At 47.4% G+C, this 16,765-nt stretch overlaps 1 protein-coding gene across 4 annotated transcripts in view; it reads left to right on the top strand.

The window, feature by feature from the left end:
• The window catches only part of large1 (LARGE xylosyl- and glucuronyltransferase 1), a 348,327-nt gene that overhangs the window by 210,539 nt on the left and 121,023 nt on the right, over positions 1–16,765 (top strand). The window lies entirely within an intron of this gene.

Raw genomic sequence — 16,765 nt, 5'->3', positions numbered from 1 at the left:
CAAAGTTTTTCACTGTAGCTTGGTACACGTGACAATAATAAACCAATTACCAATTAATTACATTAGCTGAGATTCGCAGGGTTAAAGACACACTGGTGCTTTCTGGGTTTTTTTAATGCTTCAGTCAAGCAACATTCCTCTTGTGTCTGACACGTCCCTCGGACACAGAACCTCAGTTATGCAGCCAGGAAAGCAAAAACCTGCAGCTGCTGGAAATCTGAGGCGAAGACAGGGAATGCTGGAAATACACAGCAGGTCAGGCAGCGTCTGTGCAGGGGGAAAGCAGTTAATGTTTCAGGTTGATGACCTTTCATCATTTTTCCATCCCTCTTCCACTTGATCCTGTACACCACCATTCAGACAATAATTTCTTATGATGGCTGGCTGGAGTGCTTGGGACTAATACAGCCAAACCCATTGGTATCATCATCCACTGTCCCTCAGAGTAGACTTGGGCTGGAACTTTTGTCATCAGGCTGAGTTGTTCTCTCTTCCCAGATACTGGACTGCTAATTATTTCCAGCAGTCCCTCTATTTATTTTAGTTGTAAAGGGCGGTTGGAATAAGTGATGGCTCTTCGGCCTCTTGCTGCATCTCCAGTTCTCTTCTGTATATTCCAAGCACTTACCATCTGTTCTGCAGCTCTGTCTGACAGCCTCAAAACATCTCATGTTGACAACCGAATAAAATGTAGGTTCAAATTCCAATTTCAGAAGAGTTGTTAAACAGAGGACCTACCCTGCTCTCTTTCTGGAGCAAAATATCCCAAGGCAATATTTGAAGAAGAGCAGGCAGCTCTCCCTGTATCCCAGCCTCAGACACAACTAAAGCAGATTATCTGGTTATTATCCATTCCTGATTTATAGGTCTGGCAGTGTGACTGCTGTGTTTCTTACATTGCAACACTTGAAAGTACTCCATTGGTTATAACTTGCTTTGAGGCATCTTGAAGTTGTGAAAGGTGCTATCTAAAGGAATTTTTTTCCCCCCCCCCCCCCCTCCAGTGGAGCTGTGATATTTTAACAACCCTGGTTCTTTGGTGAGGAGGGTTCGCAGATTTCAGCTTTCCGATTGTCACAGAAATGGAAGTATCAGTCAACATGTTGTGACACACTTTTGCCAGTGAACACCTCCTACTTGCTCCAGTTCCCCACCATCAGAATCTGAATCAGAATCAGATTTATTATCACTGACATATGACGTCAAATGTGTTGTTTTGTGGCTGCAAAGGCATAAAATTACTATAAATTACAAAAATAAATAAATAATGCAATAAAAAAGGAATAATGAGGCAGTGTTCATGAGTTTATGGACCGTTCAGAAATCTGATGGTGGATGGGAAGAAGCTGTTCCTGAATTGTTGAGTGTGGGTCTTCAGGCTCCTGTACCTCCTTTTCGGTGGTAGTAACAAGAAGAGGGCATGTCCCGGGTGGTGAGGGTCCTTAGTGATGGATGCCGCCTTCTTGAGGCGCCGCCTCTTGAAGATGTCCTCGAGGGCGGGGAGGGTTGTGCCCGTGATGGAGCTGGCTGAGTCTACAACCCTCTGCAGCCTCTTTTGATTCTGTGCATTGGAGCCTCCATACCAGGCGGTGATGCAACCAGTCAGAATGCTCTCCACCGTACATCTATAGAAATTTGCAGGAGTCTTTGGTGACGTACCAAATCTCCTCAAACTCCTAACAAAGTAGAGCTGCTGGTGTGCCTTCTCCGTGACCGTTTACAAGCGAGTCCAGGCAATAATTACTGGCAGATCTTTACACGTGATGGCCTGGACTCTGGGAACACTGTAGTTTAGCCTAGTCCTACCGCCATTCACAGATCCAGGCAGAGCACTGCATAATTTGTACCCACGACTGTGTCAGAGACACCATCTGCAGCAACTTCCTGAATTCTGAAACAGTAAAATCTCTATTATGCAAATTTAGTCACTTTCTGTCACAAATCACGATGGAATCTTCTGGAATGGAGCAGTGCAATGTGATCAGAGGAGAACCTAAACTTCGTGATCAATCTCCATTTTTCACTCCAGCAGTAAAACTCAAGTGCAAATTTCCTTCCTGGTAGTGATAAATGTCACCACGGTGCTTCACAAGAAATTCCCTGCACTTAAAGAGCAGCATTGGTTTGCCCCAACATGCTTTTTGTCTGACAATCCCTGTTGCCTGCACACCATCCCATACCAAGGACTAACAAGTCAATTGAGGTGGATGGTAACAATCTTTTCCCCAGGGTAAGGGAGTCCTAAACTAGGGGGCATAGCTTTAGGGTGAGAGGCCAAAGATTTAAAAGGGACCTGAAGGGCAACCTTTTCACACAGAGGGTGGTGAGTGTATGGAACGAGCTGCCAGAGGAAGTGGTTGAGCCAGGTACAACAGTATCATTTAAGAAGCACTTGGATAGGTACATGCAGGGGTGGGGCTCGGAGGGATATGGGCCAAACGCAGGAAATTGGGACTAGCTGGGCGGGCATCGTGGTCGGCATAGACTGGTTGGGCCGAAGGGCCTGTATCTGTGCTGTATTGCCCTATGACTCTATGAGTCTAATTATTCTCACCCCCAAAATGACATTGCAAAGTGAAATGTTTCATCCTTGTGTACAGAGTTTTACATGGATTGTAGTTGTTTTGTCTTTCACTGTGCTGTGGGTATTACACAAGCTCATGCAGAATAGAAGCTTTAATGTACAACTGTATGCAGCTAACACCAGAACATAAGAAAATCGGAGCAGGAGGAGGCCACTCAGCCCCTCAAGCCTGTCCTGTCATTCAGTATAATCATGGCTTATCTGTGCCAGCCTCAACTCTTCTTCTGTGCCAGTTCCCCAAAGCCCTCAATTCCCTGAACCATCAAAAATTTATCTACCTCCACCTTAAATACTTATAACTTAGTCTCCAGAGAAGATGGCTGATTTGCCACTTCCAGCGAAAAGAAACGTCTAAGCACCTCCGTTTTAATTGAATGCCCCCTTATCGTGTAGCTATGACCCCCTAGTTCAAGACTCTCCAACTGGTGAAAACATCCCAACATCTACCTTCTCAAGTCCCCGCAAGATCTCTTATGTCTCAATAAGGTCACTGCTCATTCTCCTAAATGCCAAAGAATACAGACCCAATACACACCCAACTGTACAACACCTACAATGTTGCAACAGTCAATTAGACGATGTAGATCTACCACATTGCTTCCCCCTTTTGAATGAAAGCGAACAACACTAGGATTGAACGTCTTTACATGAATAAATAATGGACATAACAGGCCAAACAAGTTTACAATTGTGAGCTTGCAATCCTCTCATTTCATCCACCTGGATGTCTTTGAAGGGACTGGCACACTTAAATCGATCCTTGTGCTGTTTGAATGTGGGAGTCATCTGAGACTTCCTGATTCTCTCCGCACCACCTGTCGTTTGCTTGTGCTTGCTTACTAAAACAGCAAAGGCAATGATTCAGAACACAAGTGAAATGGCAGGCAAGTTGAGAAAGGGGGTCTGGTGAGTTGATCCCCGTCACGGGAAGCACAGTGGCACAGCTAATAGTCCTAATATCTCACAGCTCCCACAAACTGGGTTCAATCCTGACCTTGGGTGTTGTCTGTGTGGAATTTTCACCCTTTCCCTGTAACAGCATAGGTTTCCTCACATCACAAAGAGATGCTGGTTGTTAAGTTAATTCCAGTGACCACTCTGGAATTCCTTTTCTAAATTCCCCATCCCTCCATCCATTTTGCATCCTTCTTTACCCCTTCCTAAGGTCTCCTTTGTGAAGCACTTTTCCCTTAGTGTCGAGCTTCCTTCGGAGAACCATTGGATGGGAACATCTTTGGGATGTTTTTCTGCAGTGAAGGTTCCATGGCATCTTGTATAAAATGTGTGGGGCAAAATTAGCAGAAGGTTTGTGCCAGTGAATGCTCAGTTAATCAGTGTTGATGTTGATGCTTGAGGGAATTGGAATTGGTTTATTATTGTCACTTGTACCGAGGTACAGTGAAAAACTTGTCTTGAATACTGTTCATACAAGTCAATTCATTACACAGTGCGTTGAGGTAGGTCAAGGTAAAACAACACCAAATGCAGAGTAAAGTGTCACAGCTACAGAGAAAGTGCAATGCAGGTAGACAATAAGGTGCAAGGTCGTAACAAGGTAGATTGTGAGGTCAGGAGTCAATTTTATTGTACTAGGGAACCATTTAGTAGTCTTATAACAGTGGGATAGAAGCTGTCCTTGAGCTTGGTGGTACGTGCTTTCGGGTTCCTGTATCTTCTGCCTGATGGGAGAGGTGAGGAGAGAGAATGTCCGGGGTGGACGGGGTCTTTTAATTATGCCGGCTGCTTTAGATGGACTAGATGCTAGGCAGGGCAACGGTTTAATGCCTCAAACATTTAAGGCACTTGGGATTAAATTGGGTTTCAACCCACAGATGCCTGACTTGGGGCTAATAATTCTTCCAGCTGAGGTAAACTTCTACTTCTGAGAAGAATAATATAATACTCCCTTTGTTGGTGTGTGCACTGACTTTATTCTACACAAGAGTATTTGATAGTCATTACAGAGGTTGTGTCATCCTCCCATTAAAACCTCTCCCTCCATTGCACGACACACCACAGTACCATTGATTAGGGCTTAGCTACTGTTATCCTCCTTGGAAATTCATTCCATGCCTGAAGACCCTCATCCTGTCGATTCCACAAAGGAAAATAGCAGACTTACAAAGTTGCATTTACAATGTAAGCAATTTATCCTGAGAAAGCTTTCACAGGGGAGAAAACAAAACAAAATTGTTTATAGTGGTGTTGGCTGAGGGAGAAATATTGGCCAGGGAGAGCTCCTATCTCCTTCTATTGGTCGCATGGGAGCTTTTATGCTCATGGAGATAAGATCTTGGTTTGTCATCTCATCCCAGACAAGACCCCGCCTCTCAACAATGCAACACTCCCTCAGCACGGTATTGAAGTGTCAACCTGCATTTCAAGCTGAATTCTCTGGAGTGTGGTTCGAACCCAAGACTGACTCAGGGGAGAGTCCCACACATGAGGCCGAGCCAAATGTGTACTCTGCAGGAATTAACCTATTATTACGTTTGATGTAAATTTCCTGTTTGTCCTCTTCCAAATCCACCTACACCATCAGCCATTGAAAAGATTCTTGGGGCGTTTTGAATTACAGTTGATGTAAATTGTAAGCAGCACAGCACAATCCAAACTGGGACAATTAAATCGGCATCATGCAATGTAGAACAGAGGACCCAAACTGCATCAGTCCTAACTTTATGAAAACTAGTTCATAATATCCAAGGAAAGACCTGTTCAATCAACAGTTGGACAAGGACGCTGGTTCCACCTATCGCTTGCCAGATCCTGCCTCGTCCCTTCTCATCTATGCTGGCTATCTCCCCTTTACACTCTCAGACCTGGGGTGGGGTCTCAACCCGAAACGTCGACCATCCCTCTGCCTCCACAGACGCTGCTTGACCCGCTGAGTTCCTCCAGCAGTCTGTTTTTAATTTCCTCCGGATCCCAGCTTCTTGTCTCTCGACTGAAGGCCAATGCTGTTACGGTGAAATTAGCAAAGCGGAAAAAACTGAAGTAGCTCAGAGGTGGCTGGTCCAGCAGTACTGGCGCTGGGGAAACCATCCATCATTCCTTCCACCCCAAAACCCCATCGTCATTCAGTGTCTGCCGTGTACACTCACTGGAACTGGAACTGGTTTATTATTGTCGCCTTGTACAGAGATACAGGGATGAATGCCATTCATACAGATCACTTCAAAACATAAGTGCATCGAGGTAGTACAAGGTAAAATCAATAACAGAATGCAGAATATAGTGTTACAGTTACAGAGAAAGTGCAGTGCAGGTAGACTGGTAATTGGTTTATTATTGTAACAAAGTGAAAAACGTTGTTTTGCTTTTGCATGCCATCCATACAGATCATTTCATCACATCTGTACATTGATGTAGCACAAGGGAAAAGCTATAACAGGATGCAGAATAAGGTGTTACAGTTACGGAGAAAGTGCAGTGCAGGCAGACAATAAGGCGCAAGGGCCACAACGAGGTTGTGAGGTCAAGAGTCCATTTTTAACATACAAGAGGTCCGTTCAAGAGTCTTAGAACAGCGGGATAGAAGCTGTCCTTGAGCCTGCTGGTGCGCGATTTCAAGCTTTTGTATCTTCTGCCCAATGGAAGGGGGGAGAAGAGAGAATGTCCAGGGTTTGGAGGGTTCTTTGATTATGCTGGCTGCTTTACTGAGGCAGCCAGAACTGTAGACAGGCATATTACAGAGGGTTTGAAGTTGGACATTTAAATACCTTATTTATTTGAAGTAATTTCTCTGTCTTATGATAATTGCTGGTTGATGTATGTCAGGTTCAAAGTCTGGACTGCCCTACCTGGCAGAACCAGTTTAGTCAACAACATTCAAAAGAGAATTGTACATAAACTTGAAAAGGAAAGACTTGCAGAGAGCTTTGGGGGAAGGGCAGGGGAGTGGGGCTAATTAGCTAATAATACTTTCAGGGAGTCCTTCTGTGCTATAAAATTCTATAGCTCGTTAATGGCCCATTCATTGTTCTCAACTTAACAGATGGGTAGACTAAAAGGTGCTGAAGAATATCAGCACCAGACAAAAAAAGATGATGCATTTTATTGTCATGCTTGCATTAAGATAACAGACAGCATTTCATCTGAAGGTATTAATCCTTCACCACAGCACATTGTGCATTTTATCTCAGGAGGGCAAGGTCATCACAGATGAATCAGACTTCTCGCAATGCCAGCTCTCTCTGCAGTCACACTGTGCCTGTGAAGGCCACGCACTGCTCCACAGACAGTGAGCTGTTTGACTTTAGACAGGAAAGGGAAGCCTCGTGGCGCCCTTTGTGGAATCCCAAAGTGCTTTACAGTCACTGAGGGTTTGTCGAAGTCGGGTCGCATGTGATGTCAGACAAACAGCAAGTTCCCACAAGTAGTAATGGGACAATGACCATTGATGTCAAGGGGGATAAATATTGACCAATCAGCGGGGATAACTTCGAGACTTTGTGTGCATTGAGACCTTGGTTTCACTTTTTATCCAAAAGGCAACCCCTTTGACAGTCTGTGGAGGTGTGGAGTGTGTTTAAGCCCCTCTGATGGGAATGGACTCAGAACCACTTGTCTCTCAGAGTGTTACCCACGGCTGACAGCTCAAGTTTATGATTCCATTTTCTTATGCAAAAAAAATCAGTGAGCATCTTTAATGACGTGTCTCAGACCTTCCTCTCTGTCTGGCTCAGGCTTTGGTAGGTTGAACACATTTAAACCTTCAGCAAGCTAAAAAAAAAACACAGGTCAACACCCCTATACTGAAAATATTCACCCAGCTTATATGCAAAGTCAGAGGTAAGGGCTTCAGTGCGTGTGTTGTTTTTCTTAGGACTGCAGATGCTGGAATCGAGATGGAAAACACTATAATGCTGTAGGAACTCAGCAGGCCAGGCAGCATCCGTGGAGAAAAGCAGGCGGTCAACGTTTTGGGTCAGGACCCCTCTTCAGAAACATTGACCCGGTTGCAATTCTTATGCTGCAGAATTCATGGATTCTGCTGCATTGCTTTCATCAAGAGAAAGATGTACATTGCAGGCTGCTTGTGACTCAAGCCTGAAGAGCTTCAGTAATATTCTATTGAGGTGCCGCAGTGTTTAATGTGTAAATCACGTTGGGCTGTAATATTCAGACAGTGGAACCGTGTAAGTGCTAGTGCCATTTGCACTGAGAGAGCGCTTACAGATCCTGTCTGGTATAATGGCCCAGAATATATTATGCATTGGGGTTGCTGGACGTTGTGGTACAGAATTGCTTTTGTCAGAGGATCTTTAACAACCCATGCTTTCACAGTTCCTTGCTGCCTTACCTCTTGTAAAAGAGCATCAGGCCACTGATGACAGATGGCTCCATCGTTTTCCTCTCAATCTAATACTTCCCTCCCTATAACATATGAGCAGGAGTAGGCCACTCGGCCCCTCGAGTCTACCCTGCCATCAGTAAGATTGGGGCTGATCTGACTGCAACTCCCACTCTAGGTAACCTGTCACCCACTTGCTTATCAAGAACCTGCCTACCTCAGCCTGAAAAATATTCAAAGGCTCTCACAACCCTCAAAGTAAAAATGTTTGACTCATCGCTGCCTTAAAGGCTAATTCCTGGGATGTAGGGCTTTCCCCTCAGGAAGGACAAGACATTGCACTTTGGAAGAACGACATTATATGAGATCCTAAGGGGGCATGGCCAGGTAGATACTGAGATGTTTTCACCAGTGGCAGAGTCACAAACAAGGGGATGTAGCTACAACATAAGGGGCCAGTTGTTTAAAACTGAGGCGTGTAGAAATTTTAGTGAATCTCTGGAACTCTCTGCCCCCGAGGGTGGTGGAGGCCACCATTTAAGGTGGAGGCCAGATACATTTAAGGTGGAGGTGGATAAGAATTCTGAAAGATCGAAGAATTAAGGGTTATGAGGAACTGGCACAGAAGAGGCCAGCGTGGATCACCCATGACTATATTGAAGGGCTTGGTAGCCTACCTGCACCTGTATTTGTCTGTTCTTAAATGGGTGACCAATTGCATTTAAACAATGACTCCCTAGTTCTAGATCCTCCAATAAGAGGAAACACCCCCCTCCACATCCACCCTCTCCGATCCCGTCTCACCTCTTCTAAGCTCCAGTGGATACAAGCCCATCTGACCAACCTTTCCACATCAGACAACCTACCCCGTAGCTTCACCGGTTGCTAAAATGACTCGTTGACCAGTGAAACCAAGGAGTTTGGAGGATGCACGTTTGACCTCTCCCGCCGTGGCTGATTGTAGGGCAGCAGTAAGTCCCTGGTCTTCGGTTGGGGGGGAGGGGGTGGGTTTATCACTGGTCCTCTGCCATGTCCTCTGAAGGGGGAGAGTGGACATGGCAGGATTGGGCTGACACAAGTTTTCATTCGTAATTGTGTTCAATTCTGGTTGCCTCATTATAGGAAGGATGTGGAAGCTTTAGAGAGGGTGCAGAGGAGATTTACCAGGATGTTGCCTGGATTGGAGAGCATGTCTTATGAGGATAGGTTGAGTGAGCTCGGGCTTTTCTCATTGGAGAGAAGGAGGATGAGAGGTGACTTGATAGAGGTGCACAAGATGATAAGAGGCATAGATCGAGTGGACAGTCAGAGACTTTTTCCCTGGACTACAATGGCTAACACGAGGGGACATAATTTTAAAGTGATTGGAGGAAGGTATAAGGGGGATGTCAGAGGTAAGTTTTTTTACACAGAGCGTGGTGGGTGCATGGAACACACTGCTTGCAGAGGTTGTGGGGGCAGATACATTAGGGACATTTAAGAGACTCTTAGATAGACACATGAATGATAGAGAAATAGGGGGCTATGTGGGAGGGAAGGGTTAGATAGATCTTAGAGCAGAATAAACTGTACTGTGCTGTAGTGTTCTATGTTCTGTCTGTCCACCCACCTTTTAGTGGGAAGGTGGTGACTTCAAGCTCCAGTCCCAGGAACTTGAGCCTGTAGTCCAGGCTTAATGCATTAGTGGAGCTGTCAGTGATAATACTAAACCAGGCCTCAGTCTGTCCTCATGGAAGTATCCCATAGCACTATCTGAGGCAGTGGAAATGTGACTGATTTTTCCAATCTCTTTTTTTTAATGCTTTGGGATCTGGACATCATCAGTAAGGCTAGCATTTGTTGTCCATCCCTGTTCAGTCATAAAGTCATACAGCATGGAAACAGGCCCTTCAGCCCATCTAGTCCATGCCGACCAAGATTCCAATCTAACCTGGTCCCATTTGTCCAAGTACCTTTTAAATGATGTTATTGTACCTGCTTCAACCACTTCCCCTGGCAACTCAGTCCACATACTGACCACCTTCCTGGTGAAAAAGTTGCCCCTCAGGTTCCTATTAAATCTCGCCCCTCTGACCTTAAACCTATGCCCTCTAGTTCTTGATTCCCCACCCCTGGGGAAACAGACTGTGAGTATTGACCCTATCTATGCCCCTCATGATTTTATACACCTCTATAAGATCACCCTTCATTTTCCTACACTCTAATGAATAAGATCCCAACCTGCTTAACCTCCCTCCATAACTCAGTCCCAGCAACATCTCCTCTGCACTCTTTCTAGCTTAATGACATCTTTCCTGCAGCAGGGTGACCAAAACTGAACCCGACATTCCAAATGCGGCCTCATCAACGTCTGGTACAACTGAAACATAAACCTATTTACTCTAGGTTGATTCAACCAGAATGTGAACTCACCCTGGCCACTTCAGGCCAGTACATAGGCTCTCCCCAGTCTGGCTACTGGGATCTGTGTAAGCATTCTGATGTGTGGGTTAACGTCAGGTGATTGGATCCTGACGGACCTCACAGAGGGCCTCTTGGTCACCCTCAGTGTAGCGATGGAGCCTTGGAACTGTGGCTGGATTTGCAGCGTTTCTATCCCTCGAATAAGATATCTTTATTAGTCACATGTACGTCGAAACACACAGTGAGATGCATCTTTTGCGTAGAGTGTTATGGGGGCAGCCCGCAAGTGTCGCCCCGCTTCCGGCGCCAACATAGCATGCCCACAACTTCCTAACCCGTACATCTTTGGAATGTGGGAGGAAACCGGAGCACCCGGAGGAAACCCACGCAGTCACGGGGAGAACGTACAAACTCCTTACAGGCAGCGGCGGGAATTGAACCCAGGTCACTGGCGCTGTAATAGCATTGCGCTAACAGCTACACTACCGTGTCTCCTCCCTACTTGGCATGATGAGGTTGTCTGGAGTTGCATCCTCCCCTCATCACCCCACACCCTTCCTGACCAGCTATCGAAGCTCCTGTCTACATCTGTGGCAGATCTACCCCTGGAGGGAACCACCCCTTCAAAGCAGCGCCCAGTTGGTGCCGTGCACCCAAGGAGCGCAAGGATGAGAAGCAGTAGGTAGGTGTACATTAGCGCCCCTCCCTGCCTGCTCTGCCCTTCAATACGATCATGGCTGACCTCTAAACCTAGCTCCACCTCCTTCCACTGAACCCATATCCATTGGCTCCCTTAATATCTAAAAATCTATCGATCTACTCAATAACTGAGCCCCTTGTGTAGAGAATCCCGGTGATTTCACTGGGTGAAGAAATTTCTTCTCGTCTCTGTCCTGAATGCCTAATCCTTCATCATGGGGCAGTGACCCTTGGCCCTTGACACCCCAGCCAGTGAGCACATCTACCCCATCGAGCCACTGAGGTATCCTGTGAGTTCCAACTCCACAGAGGGTACTTTAACATTTCATAGTGACTAAGGGTGAGGCTATTTGGTCCATCGAGTCAATGCCAGCTCTCAAAACGTTCCCGTCAATCTTGTTCTGCCACATTTCCCTGCAGCCTATTGTCTCTCACATGCCCCCAGATTCTGTCTCTACCCATCTTGGTGCAACTCACAGTCACCGGTCCTTCCCTTGTTACAGGCGTCCGACTCGTGGGCGTCCTGTGCACACGGCCGAGTGTCTTGGAGACCGGCAGGATGGATGGGGACGGGTTTGCCGGCTGCCGCGGGTCTGCGAGCATCTTCTGCCGGTTGGAAACGGGGCACCTCCCCGACCCCTCCCAGGCTCCGGGGCGGAGCCGAGGAGAGCCGGGAGCGCCGAGCGGGCTTGCTCGCTCGCTCGCGCACCGAGCCGGTGAGGCCAGCCAGCAGGCTGCTCTGCCCGCGCCCGCTCGTTCTCCTGTCGCCGCTGTTCCTGCGACCCTCTCCCGCACACCACCACCGTTCGTCTCGCTCGGGTCGGGGGAGGAACCCTGTCGTAACCTGGGGACAGGCTGCAGCCTATAGACCAGCCCCTCGAACTCTTCTGAAATGTCCAAAATCAAAGCTCAGCCTAATCTCTGTTCTACACGGATCTCCCAGGAATCAATCATGTGAGCCCTCCGCTGCATTCTAATACAGGCAAGGAAAGCTGTGGCGCAGAATGTGCTCTGGGCTTGAATGACCTGCTCCTTCGCTATGTGTTCGCTGCACTTGGCAATTTCCAGTGGCTGGCAGCTTCTTCAGCCTCCGGTGCTCGAAGGGCAGCATCATTCAACTGACGGCGGATGCGTTCTGACAGCAGCGAGAGGCCGTCAGGAGATGAGGGAAGGCTTGGGGAGGGGCTTCTCAAACCCATTCACATGGAGGAGAGGCAGCCTGAAAGAAGAGGGTGGTGCAGGGAAGGGAAGGGGTGCTATCATGAGGCGGGGTTCGCACTGCTTTCCCGGAGCCCTTTCAGAAGCAAGATCACGGGTTGGTAGGGCAGGGAGAAGGAGACAGCAGGTGCCGGGATTTGCAGTAAAAGGCAAGCTGCTGGAGGAACGCAGCAGCTGGGCGGCCGAGGGTCCCGGCAGGTCGGCCTGCCTGCCCGTCTTCCGCGCTTACGTGCGCGCGCGGGTGCATCTAGAGAGGGAGCACGCGGTTTCCGCGGGCACCCTAGCCGAGTTCCGCGCTCGGTGGGCCCCTCAGGGGATCGCGCGTGTTGTGGACGGTACGGATGCGATTCTTATTTGAAGTGTCGCGTGTCGCGTTAACGGGTGTAGCGTCGCGTGTGTGTTTCGTTAGTATTAGTTTGCATTCTCTACCGTAGTATGTCGTTGCTTAGTTTCTTCTTTTCTGTATCAGATGTAGTGTGTTGACAACTGGTTGTCTTTTGTAGTGCTTTTAGTGAAACGCAGCAGCTCAGGCAGCACCCGTGGAGGCAGAGGGATGGTTAGCATTTCAAGCAGAGACCCTGCCCACAAAAGAGTCTCCAGCTGCTGGGGTCCAGAGCTAAAAACAAGCTGCTGGAGGAACGCAGCGGGTTTGGCAGCACCAGCGGAGGCAGAGGGACAGTCGATGTTTCGGATGCCACCTGACCCGCTGAGTTCCCCTGGCAGCTTGTTTTCTGACAGGGCAGGTGTTGGGACCGTCTCAATCCAGGCATCACGGTTTCGAGAAAAAGGGTTATTTATTCATCACATGTACGTTGAAACACACAGTGAAATGCATCTTTTGCGTAGAGTGTTCTGGGGGGCAGCCCGCAAGTGTCGCCACACTTCCGGCGCCAACATAGCATGCCCACAACTTCCTAACCCGCACGTCTTTGGAATGTGGGAGGAACCGGAGCACCCGGAGGAAACCCACGCAGACACTCGGGGAGAACGTACAAACTCCTTACAGACAGCGGCCGAAATTGAACCCGGGTCACTGGCGCTGTAATAGCGTTACGCTAACCGCTATGCTAGGACTGAGATAAAAAGGAATTTCTGCACCCTGAAGCTGGTGAATCTTTGGAATTCTGTACCCAAGAGGGTTGTGAAGGCTCCGTCACCGAGTGCATTCAAGAAAGACATCAATAGATTGTTAAATTTTAAGGGAATCAGATATGGGGCTAGAGCAGGGAAGTGTCATTGCAGTAAGTGATCAGCATTGATCTCGTTGAATAGAGAGCAGACACAGGGAGTTGAATGACTGACTCTTGCTTCTGTCTCACATGTTCTTAGATTACTGTGGTTACTCATTTTTCTGTAGCTTTGCTTTACTATTTATCTATATTTCCTTACTATGTTGAAGGAGTCCATTTGTCCCTTCGTGTCTATGCTGGCTCACAGAGCGATCCTACTTCCCCACTTATTCCCTTGTGACCCATTCTCCCCCACATGCCCCATCCCAATTCTCCCAACAGCCACCCACACTAATGCCAATTAACTTCTCAATCCACACGGCTTTGGGATGTGGGAGGACACCAGAGCACTCAGGGGAAACCCAGGCGGTCTCAGGGAGAACATGCAAACTCCACACAGATCGCACCTGACGTCAGGAATGAACTCTGGTCCCAGGAGCTGTGAGGCAGCAGTACCTACCTGCAGCACGACTATAATCTCTTGCTTTTTAGGTACGGGTGAGGCTGGGGGCTGGGGGTGGGGGGGGGGGCACAGTTATAAAAGCAGATATCTTTTATTCAGTGTTTATAAAGAACAGATAAAGTTTGAGAAAGCCTCCAAGAAGTGGGGCTCAGTACTTCTCATCTCAGGTGACTGCCATTATGAAACAGTGAACCTGGTTTCCATCTAGCTCCCAAAATATTCCCTTTCGAACCTAAAAAAAGCAAAATACTACAGATTCTAGGAATCTAAAATCAAAACAGCAAATGCTGGAGATGCTCAGCAGGCCAGGCAGCATCTGTGGAGGGAGAAGCAGTTCGTGTTTCATGTCTGTGTCCTTTCAGTCCCCCTTTTTAAGCTTTTTTTCCGACTCTGGTTCCTTCAGTGTGCAGAGGCAATCACTCGACTAGAAGGTATATTTTAGAATCAGATTTTTATGTCACTGACATGTGATGTGAATTTGTTGCTTTGTGGCTGCAGTACAGTGCAAAGACATAAAAATCTATAAATTACAAAAATAAATAAATAGTGCAAAAAGAAAGGAATAATGAGGTAGTATTTGTGGGCTCGTGGATTGTTCAGAAACCTGATGGCGGAGGGGAAGGAGTTGTTCCTGAATCGTTGAGCGTGGGCCTTCAGGCTCCTCCCCCTCCTCCCTGATGGTAGTGATGAGAAGAGGGCATGTCCCGGGTGGTGAGGGTCCTCAGTGATGGATGCTGCCTTCTTGAGGCACCGCCTCTTGAAGATGTCCTCAAAGCTGGGGAGGGTTGTGCCCGTGATGGAGCTGGCTGAGTCTACAACCCTCTGCAGCCTCTTGCGATCCCGTGCATTGAAGGCTCCATACCAGATGCTGATGCAACTAGTCAGAATGCTCTCCACCTTACATCTATAAAATTCTCTCTGGAACTAGCCTTCAGTATACTTTCACGCTGTGTAACTTTTTCCCAGGGTGCCCAGGTCAAGAGCTATGGGATCTTGGACCTCCGCTGAAGTGGAAAGGGGGCAAGTTGTACTCTCTTCTGCAGAATATCTTGCCCCCTTTCCACTTCAGGGGAGGTCCAAGATCTCAAGGAATCTGCACAGTGTGCTGGACTGTTGCAACCTCAACTCTACGCCCAGCGTGAACTGAAGGTGCAATCAGCTTCTGCCCCACCACAGCTATCAATGTTTAGACATCAGTCTGTCTGTGCAAAGTGATTTCTAAGTGCATAATTCTGTGTTACCCTGTGAGTGTAACCACATTGTAGAAGCCATTCAGTCCCCTGTGCCTGCTTCAATACACCCATGGCTGATCTCTTATCTCAGTGCCAAATCTCCTGCACTAACCCCTTATCTATGGTACTTGAGAGGTTGTCTCACATGCCTCTCCACGTAAATCTACGGAATAACGCTGAATTTATTCATGAAGTTGCCTGCAGGCTCGCAACTGTGAATGGCTTCCCACCGACCAAACCGCTCCTAGAAATGAGAAGGCACAAGAAGATCACCAGGCCCAATCACACTCCTCCTAGTGATAAATCAGGCAAATGCACGGGCTTGCTGTGACCTACCTTGATTCCAGCTTGGTCTTTCAACTGTACGTACCTCCTATTCCTGGCCAGTTGTGGCTGGAATTAGGAAAACCTATGACCCTGTTCCCTAGGTGCCCAATGACTTAAACATCGGATGATAGTTACCCATGCCACATTACTGAATGTTCTTGGTATCACGGCCCAAATTCCTGATGATGGGAACTATCAGGATCTGAAATAATCACCTTTTGCCCTGCCTGTCAAAAAATGTCCCCATAGTTTTCTTCAGATTGGTCCTTAAATTCATCCTTAAATGTTCTGACTCCTTTTTGCCACCTTGGGCTAACCTATATCATTATAAGTCCATCAAGTGTCCTGTTGTTAGCAGAGTGGCAGAGATAGCAGAACTGAAAGGCCCAGGAGCCTACCTCTTCCCTTCTGGTGACAAAAGATACATCATCGAATGGTGCAGCCCAAAAGGAGGCCATTCGGCCTGTCGTGTTCCCGGCCATACTTTTGAGTCCCACTTCCCAGCCCACTTCCCGCAATACTTCTTCTCACTTACCTGTTTCCTTTATGAAGACGACTACTGATCCCACCACCTCATCGGGCAATGCATTCCAGATCCTCAAACCCAATGCATTAATTTTCCCAATGTTACCAATGCTTTTTCAGTCAGTTTCATTTAACTATGCTGGCCAGTTATCAACCCTTAAATCAGAATCAGGTTTATTATCACTGACATATGTTGTGAAATTTGTTGTTTTGTGGCAGCAGTACAGTGCGAGACATCAAAATTACTATGTCACAAAAATGAATAATGCAAAGGAGGAATGATGAGGTAGTTTTCATGGACCATTCAGAAATCTGATAGCAGAGGGGAAGAAGCTGTTCCTGAAACGTTGAGTGTGGGTCTTCAGGCTCCTGTACCTCCTCCCCGATGGTAGTAACGTGAAGAGGGCATGTCCCGGGTGGTGAGGGTCCTTAATGATGGATGCCGCCTTCTTGAGGCGCTGCCTCATGGAGATGTCCTCGATGGTGGGGAGGGTTGTGCCCGTGATGGAGCTGGCTGAGTCTACAACCCTCTGCAGCCTCTTTTAATCCTGCACATTGGAGCCTCCACGCCAGGTGGTGATGCCACCAGTCAGAATGCTCCCCACTGTACATGTATAGAAATTTGCAAGAGTCTTTGGTGACGTACCAAATCTCCTCAAACTCCTGATGAAGTAGAGCCGCTGGAAAATCTTTAGTTACCTAATTTTTTTTTATCATTTATCAAATCTCTGCCATCAGGAGGACACTATCAACTTCTCCAATTCCTCCCATGTAACTGTAACACTTATA

The sequence above is a fragment of the Pristis pectinata genome, chromosome 15 (assembly GCF_009764475.1).
Source record: "Pristis pectinata isolate sPriPec2 chromosome 15, sPriPec2.1.pri, whole genome shotgun sequence".
NCBI lineage: Eukaryota > Metazoa > Chordata > Chondrichthyes > Rhinopristiformes > Pristidae > Pristis > Pristis pectinata.
The sequence above is the reverse complement of the archived record's forward strand: the minus strand, read 5'-3'. Positions and strand labels throughout refer to the sequence as shown.